Here is a 10,409-nt window from a genome sequence, read left to right as displayed (position 1 = left end):
TTAGCCCTATTTTCACTGAGCTAAACTAATTTGAACAACCTTGATTTTCTGCAGGGTAGACTCCCATGGATAGTTATCATGAATCAGCTGACTTGTTATATGTGATGCCAGAATAACTTGTTCATATATCTGAGTCTAATAGTAACCTTGTCCCTAGATTATTGGAGACAGAGAGTACTGTGTATCAGTGGCCTGTATTCTTCATTATTTATCATTCCTTTAGCTTTGGTATCAACTCCAAGCTTTACTGGTAATGATTTTATGTTTTCTTCTACCTTGTTGATAAAATGTTTACTAGCATAGAGCCAAAAATCAATCCCAGGGAGACCCAGTCAGAACACACCTTATTAGTATTAATTCCCAATTTGCAATTACATTGTGGGACACAGTAATCAACCATTTCTTTAATAATTCAAAGTGATTTGGAAAACAATGGGGGTTTATTTTTTTTTAGTTCCTTGTATACAAGTCAACTTCTTTAAAGGCGCTACATTATTATTCAACATTATTACTTTATTGAATTGAATCAGTCTTCTCATCAAAGAATTGATGTGACCTGGTTTGAAAAGATTTTTTCCAACCTGTGAGTATTCTGTGGCATTAATACATTACTTTCCTTTAATTCATTGTTAATTCAGGCTTGTCTCAAATGGTCCATCATTTTGAATATTTGAATATAAATGAAACTTGTAATTGCTTGGATTATCCTATTTATGTTTCTTTTAAAAGTTTGTTAATATACATTCTTTCCATTACACTCCTGGCATGTTCTGAAGTTTTAAAGACTGGATTAAATCTACTTTAATGGTTTGGGTAGCTCCTGAGATAGCTCTTCAAAATTCTTAAATACAAAAATACTGGGTGCTAATGATTTAAAAGGGAATCTCATGTGAACCCAATACAATTTGAATGGGAATTATTTCATCATCATGTGACAACCAAGTACTGATTGGAACATTTCACTGATCATTTCTAGGTTTTCTATTTCCATTATAGATATTTCTACCAATCCCGTGCACAACCATCCCAGTGTCCTGTTGTCACATGCAATATATACTATTTTGAATGCCACATTATCATAGACTTTGAAATGGTAATTGTTCAGAAGACTTTGCATTAGCAGTTATAAACCGAGGTGTCTTCACTGGAAGAATTTACCTTTCATGTGAGCTACATAAGTGAGTTGTAGTATTCCCTGGAGAAGAGCGATGTAGTAAGGGCTTCTAGCTCTTTTGATAATTGACACAAAAAAATCAGATCAAGAGATTTTCCCTGCAGAATCTAATCTCTGCTTCCAGACCTGGGCTACCAGCTGTTTCCTTTAACATTGTAGAAAAGGAAAGGGAAGGAAGAAATGGGGTGAAAAGGCGCCTAGAAAAGGAAAGGGAAGGAAGAAATGGGGTGAAAAGGCGCCTGTCTTCAATTACCATCCATGGCAACAAAGAGATCATATCATTACATCTTCAGTCACATCTGATCAAGCCACTGTAATGATATCCCCTACTGTCACTCCTATCCTTTGCTCATAATTTTTACAACTGTGGTAGTTATGCTACCTCTGGTGCTGTTTGCCATCTAGAATTACTATTGGGGCTGCTTCAATCTCTGTTGTGCTGTTAATAGTAAATTTAGCCATCTGAGTAGATCCTCATATTGGTGCTTAATGGATTCTGAACTAGTTACCACTGCAATAGAATTGCTTTGTTGCTGTCTAAGGACATGGAGAACAAACACACACATACACAACTTCCAGGGAGAGCAGCCAGGGACCATTTGCAAGATCACCCTTTGTTAGCCAGCCAAGGAGCAATAAATGTAATCAGCATGAAAGTGGAAACCAGCTGATACTTAGATGCTTAAAAGGTTAGAACACTAATGGGCAAGGATAAGCCTTAACTTCTGGTCTTTCACTGGAAGTCCACGTCACCTTTCATGGAAATTTGCAATTTGAAGTCTTTTATTTAGGTAAGACGCCAGATCATAGTCATTCAGAAGGTCTGGATTCAATACAGACTTGCACTGCAATCTTGCTGCTCGCTAACCTATGACCATCAATAAAATGAAAATAATGATGCCTCCTCTACCTTCATTATCTATTTAATTATAAACTTCATTACAGAAATTTGTGTGTGGGGTCCTTTCTCTTTGTGGTTTGGGTTTTTTTTGTTTGGTTGTTTGGTTGGTTTGCGGGTTTTTTTAGTTTTATTTTGCTACTTTGTGTATGTACAGCATGACAGGACTTATCTGTTGAATAAATAACCTTACACTGCTAAGAATATTCATATCGTTACATGGCCTCATCATTTCTTTGTCTTTCTCTGGAGTCTGCAGTACTGCAGACATGTGGAATATCTTACATATCCCTCTCTTCTTACCTTCCCCATAAAGAAAATTTTAGGTGTTTGCATTTCATTGATTTTATCAGAACAATTCTCTTGGGCACTATCTGAAACCATAAACCTCAAAATAGCTGAGGAGATGGCAAATAATATGTATAGCCATGTATTAATTATGTTTTTCCCAGTGACTCCACACATGTTGAAAACCAGAAACATACCTCAATTTTAGACAGTAAATATTATTTAAAATGGCATATAAGTTTAAACAGTAATTAGTCAGTAATCAAATCAAGCCAGTCATTCCAGATTCTCATTTGTGTAGTATCTATTTGGTCCTGTGCTTCTCAACTGATGTTATCTGAAAACATGCAAATTAAAACAATCAATGCAGTTGTATATGAAGTACAGGAGGAAAAAAGGAACTCTCATTTTACTGTGTTTACCTATCATTTTAAGGGATTGCCTATGTTGTGGGAAAAACTTAAGGTTTTTTGGTTTGGTTTGGTTTGGTTTTTTTCCCAATTAATAAAGAGTACTCTGCCTTGATGGTAAACAATGAAAAAGACTCCAGCTTTTTCAGCTTTTGCTACTGTGTTTTGGGGTTTTTGTTTTCCAGTCTTAATCTCTGCAACAACTCCATTTACCTTGAACGGCATTACATAAAACATTTCACATTACATAAACTGAGTTTCTATAAGAGAAATAAGTATAAATCTTGTCTTCCACCCAAATGTAATATAATGAATATGGCTATCTAACCATATTCATCTAACTAACAGCTATCTAACCAGGGTAGAGCTCTACCTGATTTTCTGTTGGGGAAAAAATTAATTGCGTAGGAAGAAAAAACCAGAAATAATTGAAAGTAGCATAACTTCACTAAAGAGACATTTTGACTACTGCTGTACACTGTTATGCTATTCTTCTTTTATTTTCATTGTTATTGTTCTATTTTCCTATAAGGTCTGTCTTTAGTCCTCCTAAGAACACATGAACCAATTTGGTTTAATTTAAGGCGATGGGGAGGTAGTCAGTTCAAAGATGCTTATTTCCTATAAGTCTCATAAAACCAAAAATAAAGAAAAAAAACCCCAAACCACAAAACAAAACAAACAAATAAACAAAGAAAAATTATTAGCAGAGAAAAGGAAGTCTAGTCTACCCTATTGATGGGTATTAGGTAAATATTAGCAGGTACTTGCTTGATACCTATTTACACATCAATAAATCCATGTGAGAACATATTAATGGCAAGAAGTAATCAAGTTTAATCATGCTTTCTTGGATTGTATGGGTTTTGTTGGTCCTACCTCAAGTCAAGGATTTTTCTACATGGTCTTGTGGTCCCTTCATTCAGATGTTTTGGTGGCAGCTAAGTCACAGGTGATGAGCAGGATTGTGCTTTTACCTGTAAGGGCTGAGAAAGGAGGATCTGGGGATAAAATACCTTGATTAAGACTGGTTGAACATGAAACAACAAGGGAAATAAACTGCTTATCAAGAATATAAAGAAATTAAATTTTTGAATGGTTTACATATGTGTATAATCATCACTGTTAGTGTAAGCAAACTTTGTGTTTATGGATGTGTTTTTATTACAAATGTAAAGGAAAAAAGAACTGCATCCTCAGTAGGGATAATTAAGTGCAGAAAGGAGAAGACATGTTTGGGTTCACACACCAAAAACAAACAAACAAACAAAAAAACCACTGTTGAGTGTCAGCTTTTTCTTAAAACAGAATCATACCAATTCTTTGGTACATAGAATGTATTTAAACAAGATCTTATGTGAAATGCTAAATCAATAAGATGACTAAATTAGGTAGCATCTGTACACCCACTGAAGAGAAAGGGAAAAAACCCACCAACTTCTCAAAGTTAGATGAGTATCCTAGATAAAAATTGAGTTGATAGATATACCTGTTCTTCTGCACTGAATACACTCTAGGACAAGAAAACTTTTAACTTCAACTTGTTACTGGCCTAACGCCAAGGTAAGATGAATAAAAGCCAAACTACAAAACTGAATTTTATTCCTTCATTAAAGCCAACAGAAAATAGAGGAATAGTCATGTTATAAAAGTACAGTCTCCAGGGTAAATTTCTGCTTTTTCAATTTTTTTAAGAGATAGATTTTGACTTCAAAAAGTTCCACAAATGTTGGTTTTGTCATGGTCTCAAAACATGGACTTCAAAACAGGACCTATTTTCTGTAACCTTTGATTTTTTTCTCAAAAACATTGTTCATGCTAGCTCAGAAATAGAAATATTTTTATTGTTTCATAAATTCAACACAATAGCAACCTTTTATTATCTAATGGGTTAAAGTTTGAAACAATCTAAAATTCCATTTTTTTTAATTTTTTCATATAGTTTTTTATTAAATGCATCATCCCTCAAGGAATAACTGTGAATTTTAACACCTTTTATTTATGAGGTTAAAAATAGATCAATATGATGCTTAACTGGAGTATAAGTGATGTGGCAGCCTAATACCAGGTTCAAGGGTGGTCACTTTTGGAGTAAAGTTCTCTATCAGGCTGCCTATATCTAAAGCATTGAGGGCTGGCAACTCTACAGAAGTTTATGGATAGCGACTCTTGCACACTGCTCCTGCCAATAAGATGCACATAAGATTTTACATTGGTCTAATCTATGGCAATAAACTCTGGCAATCTAGGAACCACAGAGATAATGTGAAACAGGATGAATTCAAACAAGATTAGCTCATCGAGAATGCCATCAAGATTGCTAATTCAGTTTGCATCAAAATCCAGGAAAAGTCAGATCCTGGTAACTGAATGTTTCATCCTGTTTCCCTACATTCAGCTAAGAAAGTGTTAAAATCTATTTGTGTATTTTAATCCTTTTAACTTCAGCTGATTAATAAAGTGCTCAGTTACATACAGATATAACTGCTCTCGCGTGTGAGCTTTACAACCTGGCTGAGTTGAGACCTATATTTACTCAAGTTAGTTCAAAGGATTCAAGGCAGTGAAAAATGTAAAATATAAAGTTATAAAAGTCTTTATAAATTTATGAATATATTTTAGTTCTAGAATCTATGTGTTTGTGCAGTGGTTTTCAAATGGAAGTTTTTTTTTGTTTGCCTGTTGTTGTTGGCTTGGTTTTTTGTTGGGTTGTTTTAAATTTGACTGTTTCTCATTTCCAGAATCTCCAAAGAAAAAAATTTTAAAAATATTCATAGACTATCTGTTATAAATTGAGACCACAATGGATCATAATCCAATTAAAATTTTTATTAATTACAGCAAGTAGAATACGAGCAAAGACAGCGCTGGACGGCAGGGGAGTCTGCGCTTCGCCAACTGCCGTACTGAGCAGTTCAAACAGTCCCTTTTTATACTTTTTTTACTTTCGTGTTCATGAAGTAGTGGAGGTGTTGACCCTTCACTCATATGTCCTTATATGGGGTTGTCTGTCCTGTTTCTGTCGGTTCCTGGACATCTGGCGGCATCCTGGACACCTGGCGGTTATCTTATCTTTCACAAGCGGCATCCTGGACACCTGGCGGTTATCTTATCTTTTGTTGCCTAATCTTTACATTGGGCTTAACATAAATCTTAATAAACAATACCCTAGTCCATAGTTTCTTACACTATCTACTCTTCCATATAATTGATAAGCTCATGTCCATTAACCTGTAAAGATTTTTCTGGAAAAAAATATCCCTAAATGTGGGTTTTTTTATTTGTACACAGTTTCTTCTTATTTTGTTATTTTCATTGTCAAAATCAAAAAAGAGAAATAATCCTCCACCTTCTCTTTACCAACACCCAACATTTCTGTACATATTTTTTTCTCTAAATGCAAACATTTGGACATAAAAATAATAAAAGAAATCACACTGCCAATAGGTATTTAAACTTCAGGGAGTGTAACGAGAATCTCAACATACATAAACCAATATCAGAGAACTTATTTCAGGAACTATTTGCAAATAGAAACCACAACATTTTACTCACTGCCTCATGTAATTAACTGGTAAGGTACAGAATCACTTTTCCTTCTCTCCCCAACCCAATGAGTATTTAATTATTCATACTAAGTGGAACAGTTTCAACAGAACAAATATAAGAAACCCTCCCTGAAGTATCTTGTAGTCCGGTAGTTAACTCGCAGCCTGGGGGGTTCCTGTTTCTCCCGCCCTGCACTGTTGAGGCTGAAGCCTTTCCCTCAGGCCATGGGCCAATGTCCTTCCAGGGCTAGGGGCGGCTGTGGCCCAGCACCCCTGGTCCCACAGGTCCTCCCAGGCCCCTCCCGACTCCGGCTGTAAGGCTGAGCCCTGAAGAAACAGCCGCTCTGTCGCATCATTAGAAAATCTGTCTCTGGTGTAGCTCCTGCTCCTAGAAGCTCATTTCTTGGTTCAATAAATATGGTAGATTCGACCTTGCTCCACCCACAGCCTTTAAAATGCAGCAACTCACAGTGCCCGCAGTTGTGGTGCCTCAGGGGCTGAGGGCTCCCTGGGGGCTTCAGGGGCTGCCCCGGGGCATTAGGCAGCCAGGGCCTGTCCCACCATCCCAGCCAGAAGCAGGACAGCTGGGGAGCAGCTGGGGCCGCCCCAGTCACAGGCATCAGGCGCCTCTCTGGGGACAGGCAGAGGCCAGGCAGGGATGTCAGCCCGCAGGTGGGCCCAGCTTGGTTCGGCCCATGGCTGGGCCGGTCGGAGCTGGTTGGGGCCGGAACCAAACATCCTATAGCCTCAGTAGGGCAGGGACTGACAGTCCCACAATGCGACGAGCGAGGGGAAGCAAGCAGCCGACTCAATATGAGTGATAAAGCAAGCTTCGATTTATTACGGCACGATTATGTCTTATATACAGTTCCAGTTAATTATGCCTACTAGTCATCTGCTGATTGGCTAAGCTCTAAAGGGTTACATTTTCATACGTCCTCCTACTTGCAGTTTCTGCGGATAGCTAGCTACATTTTTTTTTTTCTCTCTTGTCTACGCGAATTCCTCAAAGTTATTTACAACATTAGGCACAAGGTCAGTGTTTTTCTCAGCTTCCTTATCAGCATGCCTCAGCATAGCTGCAAGGCCTGCTTCAGCTAACTTACGCTAACTTTGTTTCACAAAGATCTTTAAGGGAGTCATGGCCGTGATCACACAGCCATTCTGCAACACCACAATGGTGGGGATCAGATGTAGAAGGGGAAAAAACAAATCGAAGTGGGATACCGCAAGCAGGCCAGGACACTAGCTGCAAGCTGCAGATACTGGGGAGCAACCCAGTGACAGGTGTGGGTGTTCTCCAAGGGCAAGCATTACAGAGAGGCAGTTATCTAAACAGAGAGCTCGTTGGAGTGTTCATGGTAAACATTGTATACTTGATCTGTGAATAAAATAATTATATAACAACATTATACCCAATTATTAATTAATCAGGCATGAGAAATTATTCCTTAAATTGACAAACTTACAAAGTGCCTGGATTTCAGTTAGGAACCAGTTAGGGCATTTGCAATTTTAATTAAGGAACTGGACATAAGAAAGACAAGTAGTACAGAAATTGCTGAAAGGAATAATTAATGAACTATGAAACACAGGGCATGAAGCCTTTCAGAGCTGGTGCCATTTTCTTCCTTTCACTGCCAACCAGTCAGATAAAAATTTTCTTAGATGAAAGCATCCAAATTTAGACTCAAGGGACTCAGTGTCTATTGGAATCAAGACAATCTAAAAACAGCTCTGTTCTGCCTCGAAAAGGTAAATGAACCTTCTGTGGAAAGCAGAAGTGTGAAAGGTCCAGAAGAAACCCATAACAAGCTTCAGCACACACTTGTGACAAGAATTGTGACTCTGTATTTGCAGAACATGGTCTCCCCTAGGGACACCAACTAACCTGTGAAGTTAAAACATATCATTCACTTCAGCTGTATAACTTCTTCTCTCAGATGGTGGTCTAATTGTTCCCTGTAATGTTGTTCCTAAAACAAATGAATATTTTTTTAAGCTTTCTTAAGAGAAGAGTTGTTGGTCAGAACATATTTTATTATGTTAAATTGTATCCTACTATGCCATTTTGTCAAAATGGAAGTATTATATACAAGTGCATTGATTGCAATACAGTTTTCAACAAAGTAAATTTTATTTTTCATTTAATCTTTTTTGTTTGGTTTTGGTTTGGTTTTGTGTTTTGGGTTGTTTTTTTTTTGTTTTTTTGGTTTTTTTTTTGAAAGGGAGAGATAAATGCCTAGGTTCCTTTGGGAGTGAATCCAAAACCCAAATTGTTCATTAGGAAAATAAATGTTTCAATGCATTGTGGAAAAAGAACAAGTTTCAAAACCTTAAAAGTTGCCTCAAAATGAAAGTGTCATTCTGTCGACAGCTCCAATTCTTTAAATTGTTTTGCCTGACATTTAGTAGAGCTTCCAGTAAATTGACTTCTTTGATCATATCTGAAGAATTATATGTCAAATTCGTGAAGCTCCTTGTTCACTTTCACTCTTGCTTTCTGTATTGCTAAATAAACCTTTGTAGCTTAAGTTTTGCATGTAACGTATCGGTACAGAGAATCAACACTGCAAAACTGAACATTGCATATAGTCAACGAGAAACAATACTTCAACTGGTGCCATAATTTTATGATAAATCCATCCATACACATGCACACACTCATTAACATAAAAGCACAATGTTATATGTGCTCACTGACTGGGTATATTTACCAGCCATCCTCTGCTACTGTGGTTAGCCCACAACATCAGTCTGGTCAGTTATGGGCCATGCTTTTGAAACAGTCTGATAAAAACTACCTGCTGCAGGTCAGACCCTGGGCTTTTAGTCCTTCAGACTTTACATCTTTTGCAGACTTTGGAGACGATGCCTGGAAAATTAATTCCAGGAGTTGTTTTAAAGAATTAAGAAAGGGAAGCCATTTGCAAAAGGCAACTACTTAAGAAAAACTAGAGTTATAAGAAAGTTCACAAATTCTTACATAGCAGTAGGAGTTGTTCTTGTTAAGCAGAATCTAAACAAAATATTTTCATTCAGAATATACTCTTTTCTGATCATCGCTAAAGGCTCAGGCATAGAAGGACAACTAAGATAAACCAGTTGGTGAGCTCTCAGACTTGTGGAAGAAGAACATCTGGATGAGCCTGTTCCTAGTTTTTCCCAGGTGTCAAAGGTTTCCTGCACCAGGCAGGATAGAAAGGTGTTGCTGATTTTTATATACATAGCGTTTGAAGCAAAAGGGGGACAAAAGTCAGTCTTATAATGTCAAAAATGCAGACTCAGATTAAAAATCTTTTATGAATAGAAATAACTACAAGCACTGTCGTCTCACTGTCTCTTTTTTGGTTTTCCTGTTTTGTTTATTTCTGCAATTTGAAGTCAAAAAAGAGCATTAACAACTGGCTAATTTTTTCAGGAAGCTTCATTTCATGCTTTTTCCACATCTCCTAGCCTCTGGATTCCTTATTTAGAGTTTGTCTGATATAGATTCCTACTCACTTTGCCTGCAGCATCAGTTAATGAGCAGTGCCTTTATTCTAGAACAAAGTAAAGGAGTCATTACTGCAAATTTTATTTTTTTTTATTAGGTATCCAGGGCCTTGTCAGGGCAGGGAATTTGCTTGTTATGTTTCTAGTGCTTCATTTTCAAGTCCTCTATTAATCATACACAAAGGTAGAAGTGGAGGTAATTTTTGCATTTGACTGCCACTCATTCACATGTACATTTACTGCAAGTGAACATTGGAATCCTGCAAAACTTTTTTTTCCATCCACATTTTCGATTCATTAGCAGTCGTTTGCAGGTGTGGAGTGGAATATGCACTTTAAGTGTTTAGTTTTCATAGCATGCCTGACCTTTCAAAAAATGAATGGAGGTGCATATAGATCCTAGTAGAAAGCTCAGAATGGAGCTCAAAAATGCCATGGGAATCAAGCCCCTAATTGTAGTTACTTTTTTTTTCATTTTGTTTTCCATGCAATAGAAGGTTAAATGAATCCAAGTCCAGCAGCTACAAACTTACAAGGTTCTATTAACAGTTTTGCCTCTCCCCTATAAAATATTGCAAGCAAGCAACTGAACTGTC

The 10,409-nt window shown here is 37.1% G+C and overlaps 1 long non-coding RNA gene across 1 annotated transcript; it reads right to left on the bottom strand.

Annotated features, from left to right (window-relative positions):
• Positions 1-5,578: 5,578 nt before the first annotated feature.
• Positions 5,579-5,913, bottom strand: LOC119140895. Its single transcript, XR_005101777.1, has 2 exons — positions 5,868-5,913; positions 5,579-5,807 (listed from the first exon to the last, which is right to left on the bottom strand). It is a non-coding gene; the product is annotated as an uncharacterized LOC119140895 (long non-coding RNA).
• Between the last annotated feature and the right edge of the window lie 4,496 nt (positions 5,914-10,409).

Source organism: Falco rusticolus, chromosome W (assembly GCF_015220075.1).
Source record: "Falco rusticolus isolate bFalRus1 chromosome W, bFalRus1.pri, whole genome shotgun sequence".
Classification (NCBI taxonomy): domain Eukaryota; kingdom Metazoa; phylum Chordata; class Aves; order Falconiformes; family Falconidae; genus Falco; species Falco rusticolus.
The sequence above is the reverse complement of the archived record's forward strand: the minus strand, read 5'-3'. Positions and strand labels throughout refer to the sequence as shown.